Source organism: Equus przewalskii, chromosome 5 (assembly GCF_037783145.1).
Source record: "Equus przewalskii isolate Varuska chromosome 5, EquPr2, whole genome shotgun sequence".
In the NCBI taxonomy this organism is placed as follows: Eukaryota; Metazoa; Chordata; class Mammalia; order Perissodactyla; family Equidae; genus Equus; species Equus przewalskii.
The window spans coordinates 23,193,454-23,214,432 of NC_091835.1; the positions used below are offsets into that span (position 1 = coordinate 23,193,454).

At 45.8% G+C, this 20,979-nt stretch overlaps 2 long non-coding RNA genes across 5 annotated transcripts in view; one reads left to right on the forward strand and one right to left on the reverse strand.

Moving 5' to 3' along the window:
• Positions 1 to 13,583, reverse strand: part of LOC139083286 (uncharacterized) — a 59,679-nt gene extending 46,096 nt beyond the window's left edge. For 2 of the 4 annotated variants that reach the window (XR_011539888.1, XR_011539886.1), the window contains exons 1-2: positions 13,240 to 13,583; positions 12,384 to 12,568 (exon numbers count right to left, since the gene is read on the reverse strand). This is a non-coding gene — a long non-coding RNA (uncharacterized lncRNA). Of the gene's footprint in view, positions 1 to 7,911; positions 8,276 to 12,383; positions 12,569 to 13,239 lie in introns of those variants that run through there. The other 2 variants (XR_011539885.1, XR_011539887.1) reach the window with 2 other exon arrangements.
• A 430-nt stretch (positions 13,584 to 14,013) lies between these two features.
• Positions 14,014 to 19,499, forward strand: LOC139083287 (uncharacterized). Its single transcript, XR_011539889.1, has 3 exons — positions 14,014 to 14,090; positions 14,984 to 15,080; positions 18,783 to 19,499. It is a non-coding gene; the product is annotated as an uncharacterized lncRNA (long non-coding RNA).
• The last annotated feature ends 1,480 nt before the right edge of the window (positions 19,500 to 20,979 follow it).

The following is a 20,979-nucleotide window of genomic DNA, read 5'->3' on the forward strand; positions in this document are numbered from 1 at the left end:
CAGAGCTGGGTGTTTACTTGATAATAATACCAAAGAGACATCCTTAATATTAGACATCATACAATCGCACAGTATCTTTTCCCCAGGATATGTTTAGCTCCTTTACAAGAAGCTGTAAGCAAACCAACTTTTACAGGAAAAATCTAAAACCTCCACGCTAACAGTTTATTTTTTAAAAGAAATAATCAAAGTTAGAATTTTGGCTCAATACATTTTCCCCAAGAAATTTGACCATATGATACTTGGACTGCTTTTCAACATTTTCTTTTAATGTTCATGATTTAAATGATGTTGTTCAGAAGCCAACTGATGAATCTTGTATAGTTTATATAACTTGTATAAAGGAAATTTGCACGGTCATGTGTCGCTTAATGACAAGGATCAATTCTGAGAAATGTGTCCTTAGGCGATTTCGTCGTTGTGTGAACATCATAGCATGTACTTACACAAACATACGATGCACCTAGGCTATATGATACTCATCTTAGGGGACCACTGTGGTACATGAGGTCCATCACTATGGAAACACCGTTATGCAGCATGTGACTGTATGATGAAACTTGAGAACGCCAGGAAGATCTGTTCCTTCTTAGTAACCTTTGCCATATTCTCCACTCACTTATTCAATCATCGAGCTAACATTTGCGAAAACTGGTCAGTCTAGCCAGAGTGGTGGTTTTGGTGCTCACTGTGCTCTGCCCACCCCACGCTGCCATCACCACCTCTCTCTCACTGTGGATTCAGACAGACTTGATTACCTGGCAGCGGGCAGAAACCTTTGAGAAGGGACGTATTCTCAGTGGCAAGAAAGGTTGATAGCTGCTGAGGGGAGAAAGAAGACTTGGAGTGCAAGGGACAGCGTTCAACCCGATGTCAATCAAAGCTCTCTGGGCCACCACACTTCGACACGCAACATCACAACACTGAGTAGTGGTTGATTTTCAGGACTATTCTGACTCATAAAAACAGGGTTATATTAATTTTTTCCTCCATGTTCTATTAATCTGTTATATTTGAAAGTCCCTAATTTAAAAGTTTTGTTCATAAAAATTAGGTTCAATTATCTGGTCATTTTCCTTAGGTGCTGTAATGTATTCCCAGGGATGTCAGCTAACTGAGGTGCTGCTGGAGTTCACTTCAAGAAGTTGATGACTGGGACTGCTGCCCGTTCCTGAAACATCTGCACGGACTGATTAAAACCACAAACAATGGCTAAGCACCCACCAGAGGGAGGGTGATGCAACTAGTAGGGTGACCTTTCTAAGTCCCCAAAAGGAACGTCCAAGGGGAGCATTTCACACATGACATGGAAGTTATTTGGGGAGAGGGCTTGCTTAGGAGTCCCACAAAAACATCAGGGAATAGGGAAGGGGTAGTTCCCTAAAGGAAAACAGGGAGACTGTTACCACAAGAAGAGGAGGAGCAAGCAAAGAGCAGCAGTCCGCCACAAAGGACACAGGTGATTTTTCTAGACTATTCAACCCCCTTCTGGAAGAGTCTCCCACGAGTGCCACACTTGAGGCCGGCAACCTTCCAAGCAAGGAGAAAGGGGGACATCTGTGTTGTGCAAAGGACACATCAAAAGGGAGAGTGAATTTGTATCATCCTTTTCTCCAAAATGAGAATGGCAAATCCCTAGGGTCCTACAAGATTGAGTGCAATGGGAGAGCACACGTAGCTTGTGGTTTGTAGGAGAATGTCTTGTAGACACGGAAAGTTCAACAGCCCATCGGGATCCATCCACCCGTAGAGAGAAGAAAGGCCCCAGCACGGGCGATGGGAGATAGAAAAGCACTCTGCAAGAAGCTTGTCAGAGAGTCTCCAGCTCACTCACGTCCTCACACTGACTGAATAGTCTTCACAGTTCTGTCTAAAGCTCCGACTTACTTTTGAGAAGATAAAAGCCATCAAAAGCCAGGGACTTAAAACATATTTGAAGAGTCACCTTTACCATGTGGCCTTGCGGGTGTTTTGAAACCCTCAGTCGACTCACTAATTTCAGAGAAAAGGCCCGGGCGCACACTGAGCATTCCTTGTTAAGTGGAGCCAGTGCCTGAAGACGAGAGTTAGGCGCTTCCTTGCCCAAGAATTTGGAAAGAAAGGAAAGACTCTGAGGCTCAGGTAAAGAGATAGTCTATAAGGTAAGACTGGGCGCTCATGGGGACACCCATGGCCTCATTCCACATGGACTGGTCATAATCCCAGTGATGCAGCACCAGAATGCGTCCACAGTTATAAAGGCTGCCATCAAACCGCCAAGAAGCCGAGACAATGGAGATAACAGACAGACCCCAACAAGGTTTATCCAGCACTTTCCAAGATCAAAGGACCTTAAATAAAGTGGACACAAATATTCTGGCTACTGAAAAATGTTCTCTGTCATGAAATGGGGAGGTTGTCAAGCTCATCACATCCATCCAATATTCCCTGAATTGATGTTCACCTCTCACTTTCCTGTCTCCCTTTGACTCCCAAGTCCATTAATCTGGAGAAGGGGGACCTAGCTAGCAGTCTCTAAACGGGAAATATCACCTGTGAAAAGTTAATAAATTGCCTTTCTAGTTTATTTCATTTATTCATATCATCAATATTCATTATAACTTCCTATACGCCAAACTCTGTTACAGTTTGATAGTATACAAATTTTATCAGATACAACCCTAGCCCTTGAAAAAGGCTCCATTAGCGTGTCTCTATTCTAGAGATATTTATAATATACCATGGCCCTGCAAACACACAGCTAGAAGGACAAAGAGAAAAGTGACTGTGGGTGGTCAGTGGTCTGAGCCAAGGTTGGATTCTTGTCGGAACCTTTCTCTGGGCTGAATCCTTAACTTGGCCCGTCGGGTAGTAGGTAAAAGAGAAGAGAAGGGCGGGGGAGAGCAGGAGAAGACGCACGGAGGTGCGTTATAGCCTGGCATGTGCGGGAAACCTCAAGAATTTTGGCCTAGGCTTTGAAGTGGTGAATGATGAGAAATGAGGATAGAAAATTACCCAGGAGCCAGAAGTTTGTATGCAAGAGCATCTCCAAAAAGCCTGCGTGGACCCCATGGTGGGGTGGGGTCTGTGGTAGTCAGACACAAGAAAGAGATTAATGCATGGCCATTCAGCATAAAATTTAAACTTTATTGGAAGGCATGAATGACTGCCTGAATAAAGGCTAGATGGACATGTTTATGAAAGGGAAAGGCTCAATATCACAAATATGTCATTTCTCCCAAAGTCAATCTAGTGCCCTTCTAATCAAAGTCCCGATGGGCTTTTCTTTGTGGAACTCAAGAAACTGACTCTGGAATTATGTTTTGATGAAGAACTAAGAGAGAAGTCATTGTGGGCCGAATTGTATCCCCCTCACAATGTATATGTTGGATCCTAACCCCTATTACCTCAGAATGTGACTGAATTTGGAGATAGGGTTTTGCAGAGATAATTAAGTTAAAATGAGATCATCAGGGTGGGCCCGAAATCCAATATGACTGGTGTCCTCATAAGAAGAGAAAATTTGGCACAGACATGTACGGAGGGACGACGATGTGAAGAGACACAGAGAGAAGATGGCCGTCCACAAGCCAAGGAGAGAGGCCTGGAAGAGATCTCCCCTATGACCCTCAGAGGAGACCAACGCTGCCCACGCCTTGACCTTGGACTTCTACCCTCCAGAACTGTGAGAAAATAAATCAGTGTTGCTTAAGCCACTCAGTTTGTGGCACTTTGTTATGGCAGCCCCGAAAACTGATACAGAGGATCTTGTGAAATAGATATTAAAATTTATTGTAAAGCTATGTAATTTAAACAGCATTATATCAGGACCATGATAGACAAACAGACCATTGCAACAGAATACAACATCCAGATTCATGAGGAAAGCAACATTTTAAATCTGACAATACCAGTACTGACAGGTGGCTCTCCAGGGACTTTGACAATACAAGTAAAACTGAAGATGCGCTTACCTATGACCCAAAATTCTCCTGCTCGGTGCAAATCCTAGAAAAATTCTCGTGTGGACAGAAGATAACACACACGTGATGCTCATTACATCATTGCACAATGTGCAAAGACAGGAAAACCACCTAAATGTCCATCAACAGAGAAACGGATAAGCAATTTATGATATGTTCACTTGATGGAACCACTTTTGTGGTCTGAAAAAGTCTTTATTTGACCTTTATCTTTGAAACATATTTTCACTGGGCGAAGAATTCAAGGTTGGCAATTTTTTTCTTTCTGAACATTAAAGATATTGCTCCAGTGTCTTCTCACTTGTATTGTTTCTTATGAGAAATGTGCTGTCACCCACATCTTTTCTGTTTATTTTGTCAGGCTGTTCCTCTTGTCATTTCTGTCTGGCTGCTTTTAAAATTTCTCTTTATCATTGTTTTTGAGCAATTTGACTCTTACGTGCCTTGGCATACTTTTCTTCATTTTCCTGTGCTTGGAGTTCTCTGAGCTTCTTGGATCTGTGAGTTTATCATTTTCATCAAATTTGGGGAAATTTGAGGCCATTATTCCTCCAACTCTTTTTCTGTCTCTGCCGTTTTGGAGATGCCGGTTATATTTGTTTCAGGCTCCCTGTGGTTGTCCCACCCCTCAATGATGTTCTCTTCATTTTTTTCCATATTTTTCTCTCTGTGTATGTTTCATTTTGTATCATTTCTATTGCTATGTCTTCAAATGTATCAGCCTCTTCTCCTGCAGTGTCAAATATGTTGTTAATCCTAGCCAATGTATTTTTCATCTCACACGTTGTAGTTTTCATGTGTAGGAGTTTGGCTTGTGTCATTTTTATACATTTCATGCCTCTACTTAACTTTTTGAATTCCATATGGAATACAGTTATTATCATTGTACTTTAATGTTCTGGTCTCCTAATTCTAACATCTGTATCAGATCCAGGCCAATTTTGCTTGATTTAACTCTCCTTTATGGGTCATACTTTTCTGCTTCTCTGTATGACTGCTGTTGAATGTCGGAAGTTCTTGTATTCCTATCGATACTCTTCAGCTTTATTCTGGAATGCAACTACATTACTTGGAAATAGATCCTTTCGGGTCTGGCTTTTAAGATTTTCTAGGTGGGACCCGGGCAATGCTCAATCTAGTGCTAATTATTGCCCACTAATTAAGGCAGAGCTCTTCCGTGCACTCCCACAAAATGTCCCATGAGTCATGAAGTTCTGCGGTCTGGCTGGTGAAAACAGGAACTAATCTCAGACTATGTCAGCAGCAGGCACCATTACCTAATCCTTTTGGGTCATTCTTTCTCCAGACTAGGGAGGAATCCTTAAATTCTTAATGCTAGTCATATGCAAATCATATTCAACTGAATCGTTGAAGGTGACCCTTTGCAAATCTCCAGAGTTTTGTCTCTGTGAAGCCCTCTCTTCTCGGGCGTTCCGTCCTGTGAGCTCCAGGCCCCATGATTTTCTTGTTCTGTGGCTCTGTCTTCTCTACTCAAGGAGTCATCAGGCTCTGCTGGGCTGCCCACTTCCTGTACCACAGCCTGGAAACTCCCTCACAGCTGGAATATTGGGTAGTTGTTGATTGACTCTCTCACAGGATCACTGTCCTTCATTGCCTGTCGTCCAGAGTCTTGAAAATCATCATTTCATATATTTTGTCTACTTTTTGTCTATTTTAGGCAGGAGGGTTAATCCAGTCTCTATTATGCTATCTTGACGGTGAGAGTAAGGTCATCTTACTTAAGGTAGAAAGGAATATTGCAGTTTTAAGAAAAGAACTAGGTTAATCACTAGATTTATACACATTAACATCAATTTAAATTGAAACAATATTGAGGGGAAAAAAACAAATTTGAAGAATAGCATATTCTGTCTGAAACCATTGGATTAAAAATATACAAAGTTATCCTGTATACTGATTTTGTATACTGGAAACTCAAAGGCATGCATAGGAAAACCTTAAACCACCGTGATGACGGCAATGTCTCAGGGAGGAGTGAGTTGAGAGACAGATCCAAAAGGAATAAACCAGGGGCTTGAACTTTATCTAGAATGTCTTATTTTCTAAAAAAATAAGAAATATGAAACAAATCTGTAAAAGTGTTAGTATATGGCATTACTTAAATCTGATGGTTGGCTAAAAGAATGTTTATCAATTAATTATATTTTTTCTGTATCTTCAGATATTTCATAATGTAAAACACCTATCATTTAGGTTATTAGTAGCTTCTGCTGTCAAGAACGAATATTAGAATTTGCCTTTGGAGGCTCACCATCTTTCGCTCACATTTGCGTAATTAAAAAGCTCACAGAGGTGGCTTCCTGGGGGAAAAAGAACACCCTCTTCTAAGAAGGAAATATTCAAGGTAATATAGCTCTGAAGAGGTAAATTGTTCTGGGCGATTATTAGAGATGTTTTTTAAAAGTGTAAGCTGAGTTCTAGAACTGCATCTCTGCAAAATATTTCCTTATGAAAAAAATGGGTTTTTGTGAATATTCATTTAGACTAAACCGTGCACACAAATTATTGTTCATTCTCGTGCCTTTAGAGAGATGACTCTGTGTGTGTGTGCATCCGTGCACAGGCATGTGCATGCACACACTTTTCCTGTTCAAGGATAACAGGAATAGAGAACCTCAAAGACCCAGGATCGTCTCTAGGCTCATCCTCAGGACTGTGCAGAGGAAGAGGATTCGCTAGATATCCACTCTGTAACGTGACGATATTGATGAATTGATCCCCTGATACGTGCATTTATGTCAGGACGATTGCACAGTTATCTTGCTGGGGCAAGACAGGGCTAGACCACACCCCTGTGAGTAAGTGTGTGTGGAGCCCCACTGTCAAATGGAACAGGGAGATGCAGATCTGGGGACAGCAAATGAAGAATTGCATCATTTCTTTGTGGGAGCTTCTTCCAATTTGGCTTGGTCTCGGAGGCAAAGAGAGCCCAGCTGGTGGGCTCCGAATGTGGTAACATTGGTAGCAATACTAAGCATTTCTTGTGATCTTTTTCCCTTCCATTATCTCCCGAATTTCTAGAAGTCTCTATTAAAAGTCACTGCCTAGTCTCTGCTCTGCTTTGGAGAATTAAGGACAAGGGTATTGCACAGTTGAAGCAGACCATGGAAGAGGCTGCACGGGCATCCACAGCAGAGCCCAGCCGGGGCCGTGAGGCAGCGGTCTCAGGAGGCACTGGCACAGAGGCAGCAGGAGTCAGCAGGACAAGGAGACCATAAAGAAGATCAGAGGTCCCACTCCTGAGCACGGGAGGCAGCAACCTTGGACATCTGTCAATGTAACTTAGAAGTAATGTGAGGGGACCACTTTCCAGTAATTAGACATTTAGGGATCTCTCATGACATTAATATCCAGTTATGTGTTGAAATGAGGTTTTATTTTGAAGTCATGGGTTGGTAAGGACCAGATATCTGGGTACCACTATCAAGAAAGAAATATAAGGGACCAGCCCAGTGGTGTAGTGGTTAAATTCACATGCTCAGCTTTGGCAGGCCAGGGTTCTCAAGTTGGGATCCCTGGTGCAGACCTATGCACCATTCATCGAGCCATGCTGTGGCAGCATCCCACATACAAAATAGAGGAAGATGGGCACAGATGTTAGCTCAGGGCTAATCTTCCTCACAAGAAAAAGAAAAAAGGAAGGAAGAAATATAAATCCAAGTTGGGAAGTGATGACATTCCCTACTGTGGCCCTGCAGCAGGAAATCACAGTATTTTTTCTCGTTTATGACAAGCTTAGCATACGCCCACTCCATGGTGTGAACAGGTGAGGATGGTTAGCTCTCATTCCAGCGTTTTCTCTTCTCAGAAGGAAATATGCGAAGGCTGAAGGAAGAAGAAGTGCAAGGGGCTCAGAGAAACTGGAAGAATAAACAGTAAACACGCTTCTCAGTTCAAGTCTCGTCGGGAAAACAGAAACCACTCTAGATGTTTCAAACAGAGGACATGTAATACAGGAAATCACTTAAACAGGTACTGGAAAGGCAGAGTCTCCAGACAGGGAGGGCAGACAATGTGGAGATCAGCAACAGAGGGCAGCTGCTGCTGTCCCCAGGGCTGGGACGTCACAGAGGAGATCAATAGCAGTCCAGGATCCGGCCACTTGGTGGAAACTTCAGTTGCGGCTGGCATCTCCGCCTAGAGCTGGAGCCATCAGAAAGCATAGCTGCGACTGGAGGCTCCCCCAGAAGGAGAGAGGGGACAGGTAGTCTGGCTCTTCCTGTCCTCCTGCCACCAAACTTAACCAAACTTCTCCGGGATCTGGAGGGCAAGGGAGCTGCGAGATGAAGGCCCTGTGAGGTAGAGCAGAGCAGACGAAGGGCAGGGAGCAGATCTAAGGGTGTGGTTGCCAAATTAAGTACAGATGCCCAGATGAATTAGAATTTCAGAGAAACAGTGAATAATTTCTTTTAGTATAACTGTGCCTTGTGCAATATTTGGTACATAGTTATACAAACATTTATTCATTGCTTATCTCAAATTCAAATGTAACTGGGTGTCTTGTGTGTTTATTTGTCAACCTGGAAGTCCCATCGGAGAGCAAACTGAAAATAACTGGCTTGTGTGATAATGATGCTAATATGGTTCCAGTACTTTCCTTGGCTCACAGGGCAATACCCATGAAGGAAAGGGAATTTTGCAAAAGGCTAAAAGTTCATTGCAAGAAAAAGTGAGAATTAGGGAGGGAGGTAGTTAAGGAATTAATACATCAGGATCTTCAAAATAATTTATAGGGAAAATCAAGGCAAAGGGATTCCCACAGATGTTAGAAAAGGGTGCCCAAGACTAGGGGTTGGGACCAATGGGTTTGCACTCAAGAATTCCTGATAATGAGTCATGCCCCTGATGGAAATCTGAAACCAATTAGAGGCAAAAATATGCTCAGCCTCAAAATTTAACCAGAACTAACAGTGTAAGACATCATTCTGAAGGATGAGGAAGAGCTGGCTTTAACTGGGGCCCCTCTCCACCGGACTGTGCTGTGGTGGAAATAGGCAAATAAATCAGGGAGCAATTGGAGAAAAACACCATCCCTCTCTGGATCCCAGGAGATGCTTAGGAGTTTGGAGCAGTGCCAAGTGTTATCATCTCCTCCTGGAGAGGAAATTGTGTGGAGATGGTAGCTAACTTCGGAGTCCTGGATTACCAATGTGTGTACTGGCAGGCTGGGCTGATCAGACTCTCCCAGGTCCACAGGCCGCTCCTTGGCCATCCTTCCTTAAGAGTGTGCATGTGCACACACACACTGGAGGCAGGGAAGGTAACCTGGAAATGAGTCACACTATCTACCCAACCTGAACACATGGTGCACCTCCTTCATTATGGAGCAGTTAAAGCTCCCTAATTCCGAGGCCTTTCTCCACCATCACTGACCAAAGTCTTCAAGTAAAGAGGGCCTCATGCACACTTACAACAATTACTGAGGGTTGATTCTTTGCAGCAACTAGGACTGGACTATGACAAGGAAAGCATAGCATGAGTTTTCAAGAGTGAGCCCCTCCCCATGAAAGTGGTGCTTCTAAACATGTCATCTAAATGGTTTCCAATCACCAACAAGCAAACGGAAAAGATCTTGGTCAAAGGCTTAGCCATCTATTCAAGAGAGTGATTGGGTCTGGCAGAAAGCTTTCTTGCCTACCCCAATTTTTGCATGAACATTAAGATTTTGCAAGAACTTTGATGACCAGGAAGGAATGTCAAGTTTACGCAACTTGCCTGCGGTGGAATCCTGGCCTCAGAATGAAAGCGTAAAAACAACGGCTGCCCTCTACGGTCTTGCTCTAACTGAAGGGGGACAGGTCTTCAATAAAAGTGGGTTATGGGTTAGAAGGAGCTACATTCAGAAGAGACACACGCTGAGAGTGCAGTAGGGTCTGTGCTGTTTGAGACAGCGATTCTGAGACAAAGAGCTTAAGGAATAGGATGTCCCGGTTTTTGATACTTTTCTCGAACTCTAACCTCTCTTAGCAGAATGAGCCCACGGGTCAACATTTTTACAAAGCTTCCTCCTGAGGCTCCCTATTTGTGGTTATCATATACCAGCACCATTGCTGCTGTTATGCACTCTTTAGAAACAAAATCCTCTAATATCCTTCTATGTTTAGAAACAATATCCTCTAATCTGCATGTCCAATATGGTATCTACAAGCTACATATGACATGACAATTGAGTACTTGAAATGTGGCTAGTGCAACTGAGAAACTAGGTTTTAAAATTTTATTCGACTTTAATTTTAAATTGAAATCGATACTGGATTCACTTACTAGAAAACTCTGATGTTTCTTTGGAACCACTTAGGTTTGGGAATCTATCTCTTCAGTTGTCAGTATTATGAAATTTAAGTACAGATCAAGTCTTTCTCATGAAAATTCAGCATCTGCCTTGAGATGTATTGTAAGTGTACAATACATGAGACTTCAAAGATGGTATGAAGATATTAAAGTTCTCATTAATAAGTTTATATTGATTACATAATAAAATGATAATATTTTGCATATATTGGGCTAAATAAGATATAGTATTTAAATAAATTTCACTTGTTTCCTATTTTCTTTTTTTAATACAGCTACCGGAAAATTTAAAACTTAAAATATAAATTTAAAATATATGTGGCTCACGTTATATTTCTATCGGACAGCACTGCTGTAAATTTCTCCATCTCCACATGCTCTATATCTCCGTACACTTAAATGCACAGATGCTCCTTGACTTACGATGGGGTTACATCCTGATAAACTCATTGTGAGTTGAAAATATCATATGATGAAAATGCATGTATATACCCAACCCACTGAACATCCTAGCTTAGCCTAGCCCACCTTATACGTGCTCAGAACACTTCCATCAGCCTACAGTTGGGGAAAACCATCTAACAAAGAGCCTATTTATAATAAAGTGTTGAATATCTCATGTAATTTATTGAATACTGCACTGAAAGTGACAAACAGTGGTTGTCTGGGTACAGATGGTTGTTAAGTGTATCGGTTATTTATCCCCATGATCACATGGCTAACTGGGAGCTATGCTCGCTGCCGCTGCCCAGCATCATGAGAGAGGATCGTACCGCATATCACTAGCCTGGAAAAAGATCAAAATTCAAAGTACACTTTCCACAGACTGCATATTGCTTTTACACCACCTTAAAGTGGAAAATCGTAAGTGGAACCATCGTAAGTCAAGGACCGTCTGTATAGAGGTCTCACGTTCCGCCCGAGCCTTCTCTCCCTGTGGGTCAACCAGAGCTGTCAGGTGCAAGCAGGCTGAGGGACAGAGAGGCTGGAGATGGGGACCTTACAGCCATCTTAATGGGGATGTTCAGTGTAAGAATTGCATTTTCTTCCCAGCTGCCCTTTGCTTCCTTCAATGTCAAGATCTTCACGAACACAGAGTAAAGAAGTAGAGGCTTTTCGAGCACAATGAAGCACGATAATCATGAAAGATGGCCGTTCTTGGCCTGAGAAACATTGGATTAACCCCTAGAAAGTTCACCTTGAAAATCCTGACTTCTAGATCCTTTACCTTGAAGATTCTCAGGGGCCTGTCACCCCTCCTCCTGCTGTAAGGGCCTGTGGCTCCTGGTAGGATGGAGCCCAGGGATGATTGCTGTGTGGGAAACTCTGAAGGGAATGTAGGACAAGAGAGTAGCGAGAGGAGAGTGGGGCAGAAGGGACACACAGATGATGGTCTGGGCCAGGCTGCACGCGGGCTGGATGGGCAACACATCTCAGCATTGTGGACCATCTTCCAGACCGAGTGGGTTCGTGACTGTACGTGGCTGTGTTACGTCGTTTTCTATCTGGCAATGGACATAGTAAATACAGCCTAGAGATTTCCTTAATAACCTCTAACTCTGGCCTCTAACAGAAGAATTCAATTGAAGTTTCCCTCAGTCTTAGAAGACAGCGCCTGACAATACTAGGTAAAGTTTAAGATAAATTTGGCTAAGTGTCCTGCTTGCTCGATTCTCATGGCTGTTTGGGGAGGTGATCGTATTACCACCAAGGCTGACTTTCACTTCTCCAGAAATAATGACAGGGCTGGAATACGTAAAACTCGTGGACTGTGCAGAGTTCAAAAGATTGTCAAAATGAGGCCAGGCCTCTAATTAAGCCAGACTCTGTCCTTCTCTTTAAGCAGCAAGATCATAAGGGGAGAAAGGGATTCTGACCATATGAGCCTGGGCCCGTGACGCTGGCCGGAATGGCCTGGGATGAAATGAACATGCCCAGCCAAGGCTGCTTCTTGCCAAGTTTTCCCGCTATGGTCCGAAAAGAAAGGGGACTAAAACCTTACAGATGAATGAGTTATTTTCTAAAAAAATCCAGGTAACTCGCAAGGAGATCGTATTATGACCCAAAAGAGTAGTTAACAGATTAAGGTCTCTGTTTGTAGAACCTCACCGTGTCACGTGACGGGAGAGGAATTCAGTCATTGGAGTTGCGTTCCGCTGGGTCTGCTCGATGCCTAGGTGTTATGGGCCCATGGACGCTGCTTAATTAACACCGCTGGTGGGAAGGCAGATGCATCTGCATGGAGCCACGGAATAGAACCTGGGAGAACTTGCGTGCCCCCTTGGCTGAGCAGTCTGCAGAGGGAGGAGAAGCAGAAGGGGATTACCACAAGCCGTGGCCGGAGGCACATCCCAGCAGACTCTGAGGTCATAGGAAGCCATATCCAGGCCCTGCCGAGAGGGGGCTCACAAGGGCTGTCAGCCTAGGTAAGCAGGCATATCTCCGGGTTCACCCTGCTTTTCAATTCCTCCCCTGGGAGACCTCAAATCCACGAGTGTTCACAGCTCTGCCAGAGTCCGCGGCCTAGAGGAGGAGCGGAACCCAGTCCCAGGGGGTTGAGGGTGGATGGGGCTCCCTTGTCAACTTGATGGCAGCGGAAGCTGCAGTACATAAGGAGAGGGCACAGCTCCACTCCACTACCCAGGAGCGCTGACTCTGCGATACCACCGATCAGAAGCAGAGAGTGAATCTCGACAGGGTGCGAGAGTCTTAGCTGGTGCCTTTAAAAATATTTTTAAAGTGCCAAATAAAATATATCTATGAAAACAAAGAACAAAAATGAAAAATCATCCATAATTCCACCATGCACAGATAACCACTGGTAAAATCTTTATAAAACATGTTATTATACTTTGAATTTATTCTTTTGCTTGCTATTTTCATTTCAGAACATTATTCTATATCATTGGATATTTTTCAACATTGTTTATTTAACTCATTATAAAACCCATTTTCTGATACTTACAAATTCATCTCTCCATCCTTTGGGGTTGATGCAGACTTCATATTAAATTACGTACATATTCCCATCAAGATCTGCACATCTTGATTTCAACGGATTTTGCTGCTAAAAGGATTCCTTTTATAAACGTCCCGTTTCTTCCTCTCACCATCACAGGTGACCTTCAAGAAGGTTGTAGAATCATTTATTTCTTTAGCTCTGACTTATTGTCTACTAAGTATTTGCATCGAGGCCACATCTCCCAGGGGTGGCCCCAGCCAATGATGAAGCAATGGCGGGCTTGTCCTGGGGAGACATGGGGCTGAGTCCTCAACCAACCACACACTCTGACTGTGATCGAGGTGCCCAGATTGGATGGTCCTGGGAATCAAGCTCGCAGAAGGTGACCTCACACTGGCTGGTTGGAACATGCAGGCTGGATCTTACAAACGATGCTACGCACCCCGCAAGGCAGGGGCCCCCCTTGACCGTGAAAGGCAGCAGAACTCAGTGAGGATATTTCAGACAGCAGTTGAAATTAATATTTTATGTACACATACACACACACACATACAACACACGAAAAGACAATAAGAGGAAAAAATTTTGGGAAATTTGCTGTTCATGTGACTTTCTGCAAGGACACAGAACACACTTGTTTCCAAAGTTCCAAAGGTCTGGGTTCCCTCCCCAGTGCATCTGGTCTCTGAACAGTCCAGTCACCCTCGGCCCCACCCCGTGTCCTAAGGCAGCCAGCCGGCTGGGCCCTGAATAGCACAGAGCTCTGGTGGTGAGGGAGAGTAACTTGTCTTGGCAGGATGGGGAGAGAGAATGACGCACATCACAGCGAGTGGAAATCTGAGAAACGACGGAAGGTAACGTGGTACAAAAAAGGGAAAATGTGGAAGTGTGTAGCAATAGAATAATTTTTGCATAAACTCGAACTCCTCCCTACCGGTGGAATTTTGGGGTCAGGAGAAAATCCTAAGATCACATTCTGAAGGCTGCTCTGCCTGACTCCCAGATTTTGCCCCGCTTTCAGTATTCTGGGGGGGAAAACAGTTTATCCATCTAGGAAACCACGGATGGCAGGGCGTTCTGTGCCTTCGTTACTGTTCTCAGTTCCCTTTGAAATGGAGCTTTCTTTGCTGGGAGTTCAGGAGGCTGCTCCTGCCATTCTGGACTAGACCTTGGGATGACGCAGGATTAGGTTATCCGAATCAAGCTGGAAATATTGGAAAAGGAGAAAAAGGAAAGGATATCCAGGAAAGTCTCGAATTTCTTTTATGTATATTATTGTTTTCGTAAATCGAGAGTTAATAAAAAGTTTAAGTTCCGGGAAGGAGGGAAGCTTTGAGTGGTCCTAGAATTCTTATGTGCTGAGCGCCACCTTGTGGTTCATCTTTTGCATTTTCCCAAGAACGCAAAGTCTCTGCACCTGGGCTTGGGAACAAGCAGCCCGGCTGCCCACACCTAGACAGGTACCCCAACCTTCCCACCTGAGGGCTCAGACCCACCTTGGACTCGCTCCAGTAGGCTCGTCTCACTTCCTGGAATTAAGACTGAATGTCAGTTTGCTGGCCCAGGCCCAGGGCCGAGGTGTCCCATCACTCACTCTTTTCTCAGGTTGCCCCACACCTGAGATCATTGCCCTACACAGTGCCCTCCCACCGTACCCCACCGCAGGCCCATTTTGACTCAAAACCATCACTCACCAGGAATCTCCCGCATCCTCCGTCCTGGTTAGCAACCGTCCCTCCTCTTTCAGACCCATCCTGCAGGCTGGGGTGGCCAAGGTGAACCAGCAAAGGTGACTTGCCACATGGGTCCAAGAGGCTGGCATGGCTCCACGTTGGACACCAAAGGTAGGCTGTGAAGCTTTGAGATAAGACCTGTAGCAGACAGGTAGAGTGGTGCCACAGCAGAATAAAGCAGAGTCAGAGGACAGGAAGGGAGAAGAGCGGGAGGAAGGGAGTAAGCGGCTGTCGTCATCCGGGAACAGAAGGCACTTGCTCACCTGATTTAATTCAGCCCCACAACAACTCTTTGGGGTAGCTATTGTTTCCCTCATTTTACAGATGAAGAAATCGAGGCTCAGGGAGGTTAAAACTTTGCTTAGCTTGAATTTCCCCAGACATTATCAGCCTGCTAAATGAGTTCACTCTGTCACAGATGCTCAAATTCTATGGCTTGTATTTGGGACCCCCTGGGCATCTCACACGGGCTCTCCTCATTGACACTCTGTTCACAGAGCTGTGGAGGGCAAGCATCCTGTTTCACCATTGCTGCAGGTACACTCTGGGAGAATGTTCCGGACAAACTCCGGAGGGCCCGAGTGTGCGGGGTTCCCTCATTTCTCTCTATGCTCCTTCTCGAAATGGGCAAGATGTCTGTCCCCTACGGGTGCCATGCAGGATCTCACTTGATAACTGCTGTGTCACTCTCTGCCCAGAGCCCTCCTGCCACAGGGCTCAGACCAGGAGCCAATCAGGTCACAGACTCTGCTTTCCTCTCTGCCCCTGTATTAGTTTTCTGTTGTCACAAACTTAGTGGTTTCAGAGAACGCAAATGTGCCATCCTATGTCCTGTAGGTCTCAGCAGACTGCAGGCTAACTGTCGGCAGAGGCGCTGCCTTCTGGAGGGTCCAGGAGGGAGTTCATTTCCTGCTGGTTCAGGTTGTTAGCAGAATGCATTTCCTTGCGCTTGTAGGACTGACACCCCGTTTTCGTGCTGGCTGTCATCTGTGGGCAGTTCCCAGTTTCTAGAGAACGAGAGGGATAAACAACATGTCCATCAGGAGGGCTGTGAACTCTGAGATTCAGCCCGGGGTGCATGTGGGCACCTAGTTTTCCAGGTCTTGGTCCTCAGAATTATCATTCAAATCCAACTCTCTCAAATGCAGAGAGCCGGTCCTCCCAGGTTACTGTTTTACAGAAAGCAGATACTCTTTCCTTCTCAGTTGGTCACTGTGTCTCTCCTGCCTTTGTCCCAAAGCCCTGTCAGAGTCCTGTACATCTCCAGGCAGTGCCCTCCAGTGTGAACATCAGATTCTGTGGGACAGAGGGAGGTAGAGGGGGTGCCCCTCGCCCGGAGCAGTCACCTCCGCTAGGACCCACGGAATGTTCAGGGTCGAGAGCCGATGGGCAGGAGGGCTGGGACTGATAATAGCAGTCGAGGAGAGGGGCTGGAAGGCTTGCAAAGTGGGGAGGGCAGTGTCTGTCATGCAGAGGTGGAAAGTAAAGCTGACAGGGGATCGTTAGCTGGGGAGATAAAGGTGGGAAAGAAGGAGGGGGAGGGAGAGGGTGGCTCTAGGGGGCTCTCTGGGACAAGAGCTGCTGTGCACAGCGGTCCTTAATTGTGCAGAGGGAGAGAACGGTCAGGCTTCATCAAGGAACAGGGCTGGGAAGTGGTGGACCGCCTTTGAGGTCCTGCCACATCTTCCAGGAACTGTGTCTGCCCACCTCTCAGACTCTCAGGTGACCCTGACCTTACACAGGAAGCCCACATTCCTGGGACGGCATATGTGTTAGCCATCTAGACCTGTGGACAGGCAAAGGCAGACTACCACACTCAGGCAGAAAAGGAGGCACCCAGAAATGGTTGGGGAGAAGACAGTAGAATCAGGGCGACGCTGCCAATCTTTGCAGAAACAGTAATACAACCAAACAGAGGGTATTACTGTTATGGGATTGGTGCTAGGGTGAAGACTGGGGCAAAAGAGGGAGCTTAACAGTCCTAATTATGACTTCAAAAAGGCTTTGCAAGAAGTAAGAGATATGCCAGAAAAGGAGGTGTGGGCAATGACCACGTAGATGATGAACTCTGAGAGGAGAACCATGTTAGACCACTGAGGGTGTTGGTCAGGGCTGAGCTCCCTTCATGGACACTGCTGGCTCCTGTCAAGATGGCTCACATCAGGGAGGAGGGCTGCTCAGTGTATATAAGGCCTCATTTTGGATCAAGAAGTTTGAATGGCATCCAACAGAAGTTCTTCCATCACTAGAGAGCTAATAACGCCAAATCTGTGGACCAACATTACTTGTCTTCACTGACGTATTGCTTATGGACAGTAGCCAGGTGACCTGCTGGCTGAGCTTTCTTAGTAAGCTAGTTTTAAAGGGCTCCCCAGGACTATAGACTTGCTGGAATGAATTATCAGGGTGCCATTTGGGACCCCTCTGAAATGCCATGCACAGGAGGCAGGGCACAGTCTGACCCCAGCTGAGCAGCCCACAGAGGTCAGTTGCTTTGGCTTCTGTTTAGGTGGGGAGCAGCTCACCCCTTCCACGGAGACTTCTAGAAGTTGAGCAGGACCACTGGGGCAAGATGGGCAAAGCTGGCATCTCGTCCTCCCCACTCACACCCGGATAAGCCCCATTGGCCCTGGGCTATATGTAGAAATAAGAGCAGAGATTAATATTTCATTTCATTACCCAACATCCTCTGAGTTGATTTAATGGAAAAATCCTGATGTTAAGCTTCCAGAAATGGTTTTAGGCACTGAACTTGAGCTGGATATCCTATCTACCTCCTGTGTTCTGTTCACAGACAGGGAGCCATTTGTGTCTCATCCCCACCCCATTTATCTTTCCCTGTCGTCTTACCTCCACGTGGGAGCAGCCACTGGTGATCCTACCCACTTAAAACAATGTGATCACAGGCTTGGGGCTCCAGGCGCTGGACCACAAAAGAGAGACAGATGTGATAAATAACATTTAAAGCACTGCAAAGTTTGATTTTCATGTCTAATAGCTGCCTCTGGAGACTCTGCAAAACGTCTTTTATTCCTCTGTTCATAAATTCTTATGATAACAGCTTTATTTGGGAATAATCCAGATTCCCATTATTCATTGAATCGCACTTTCTCAGTGTGTAAGTTTCTGCCTTGTTGTAAGTTACAAAACTTTGGAAGCTACATTAAGTCTTTCTGGCCGCCAAAATGATGGGGAGGTATTGCTAATTCTTACATGTTTCAGAATTATATCTTAAAAGCATTCACATGGTTTAAAAGGGTTTCCAAATTAAAACCAGGGTGAAAATTGGCTCCTGAGAGAATCAGATGTATACCATTATGGGATACTTAAATACATTACCATCTAGCCTACTGCCATTGCCTCTTGGCTCCTATATATGGAATGGGCATCCTTCTTGAAGCCACATCGTAGTGTGGTTAAGCCCACAAGCTCTGGGGTAGGACTTCCAGGGTTCCAGCCTTCGCTCCATCTCTCATTAGCTGTGTGGCCTCAGTTGAGTTGCATAACCTCTTTGAGCTTTGGTTTCCTTACTTATAAGTTGGAGAAAATAACACCCACTTCATGGGACACGTAAGGATTCAATGATATGGTGCCAGCAAGGAACTGAGAATGGTGCTTAGCACACAGTAACAATGGGAGTTAATATTTAGTGAGAACTTGCCTGTGCCAGGCATAGTTCTAAGCACTTTAAATGTATTAACTCAATGAGCCTGCTCAACAGCCCTACGTGGTTGGGCCCAGTAAGTGTTGGTCATTACCTGTTGATTTGGAAACCTAGCATCCACTCACCCTACTTCTGGTGACTCCATCTAGACTTCGGTTGAGAAACCATCCCACCCTGCCTCTGCACCCAAGGGCTCTGGGCGGGGTCAGCCATGTGACCTGGGTCTAAGCCAATCAGAGCATCTCACAGCATCACCACAGTGACTGAGCGCTGGACCCCGTGGGACTCTCTCCTGCTGCTCGTGAACCTGAGAGAACATGAGGCTGGAGCTGTTGCAGATCCTGAGGGGAGGGACTGCCTGCGAGGGTGCCAACTTAGGGGACACTGAGTCAACAACTGGACAAGGAGCAACCATCTTCTGTTGGCATCACGTGACCCCATGCGGAAAGCCTGCCTGAAACTGGCCCCGTCTCTAGACTTCTCCATGCCTTGTGCCCATCAGATGCTCTTGGGTTGACACAGCGTAGTTGAGATTTCTGGCATACGTGACACAGAGTCCCAACTGGTCCAGAAATGTAACAAGTCTGCTTATAAAATATATCTGGGCAACTGAACCCCTTTCCTTCTCTTCCCAAGTCCCTATCTTGGCCCACACCATGGGAACTTCCTGGGAAAGCATGGAGGAGCATGCTTGAGCCCAAACGTCCATCCCTCACTCTCTCCTCTCCACAAGAGGAAAGACCCACACTAGTGGGGCGGGCAGAGTTGATGGTTCAAGGCAGGGCTGATGCCTCCCGGCCAGTCACGGCTCCTTCCAACTCTACCCACAGAAAGCAGATTAGAGGTTACCAGGGGCTGGGGCAGAGGGAGGGGGGAGTTATTGCTTAATGGACACAGTATCTATTTGCAGTGATGAAAAAGTTGTGAAAATAGATAGTGATGATGGTTATACAACATTGTGAATGTACTCAATGTCACTGAATTGTATGGTTTAAAATGGCAAGTTATATATATGTATACATTTATATATACATACTTATATATATAACATATCCATTAAAAATTTACCATAATAAAAGAAATATTTTAAAATTTAAACCAAAAACCCAGCTCTACTGAGGACAAGCTGTGTGACTCTGGACGAGTCTCATGGCCTGTCTGCACCTCAATTTCCTCATCTTTCAAATGGAGGCGGTAGGACCAGCGCGTCCAGAGTTTTGTGATGAATGACAGGCACAGGGCCCACCGTGTAGGAACAACTTGACCAGCAGGAACGCCCACAGCAGCCCGGAATCAGGCCACAGTCAAGGCCTCCTGGTCGTAGGGCTCTCCCGCCTGCCCGGTCCTCTCTGTTCCCTGCCACCTGGCTCTCCCAGGCTCTCAGTTGGTGATTTCCCCTGGGATTTGCCTCCCCGTGCCCACTGGCTCAGCTTTCCGACAAGCCAAGCCTATGGGTCCTTTAAGGTCCTACATATTTCCACTTGTTTCATCAGCTCGCCCCATAGACTCTGCTTTTCTAATGCGGGCTAAGCCGTTCCCCTGATGTGGTTCTTTCCCAGCAGCGTCCAGCTCAGGAATCTTGTGTCGTGGGCGTGGTTAGAGCCCACAGAGGAGGAAATGAGTTCTTACCAATTTAGTACTCAGTTAACAACCGGGGAGGCAGTTCATGGATGCTTGTTGATTCAACTTGAAAATAAGGCGACCAGACTTCCCAGCTTGGACAGGACAGCTGCCTGAATGGAAAAGCAGCTGGAAGACACAGCTGGGGGCCTCTCTCTGGTTACATCCAGAGCGCAGTTGTCCACCTTGGTTGGCACTGATGTGTGCCTTGGGTCTGGAAGCTGCGGACCGGGAAAACTCTACCTCCAGCCTGGTGGGTCTGCTGCGCCTGGACTGCCAGCAACCCTTTCTCACCAGCACTGTCTTATGAGGCCACCTGAGGTGACTGCACGGGCAGGGGCCAGGCCCCCTGGGTGGCTGCATAGACCCCTGCCCGCAGCACAGGCCTCTCCCTCCCCACTGCCTCCACTGCCCAGTGTGATGTGAAGGCCTGAGATGGACGTCTGAGCGTGTCCCAGGCCACCCCACCTGTCCGCAGGCCTAGCCTCTTCCTTGCCCCCATGGTCACTCAGACTCCATATCACCCCTCTTTCAAACTCTACTTCTCCCTTCCTCAGGCCACCCAGGCTTTGCCAAACTCAAGGTGAAGGCCTTGATCCTCCAGACCAGCAAGCCAGTCAAGACTCAGACACCAGCTGCAAGTTCAGGAGTCCCCAGGGCCACTCTCACTCAGAGCAGCTGGCTACAAATTTGGGGGAACCCACAATTCAATAATCCGCTAGAATG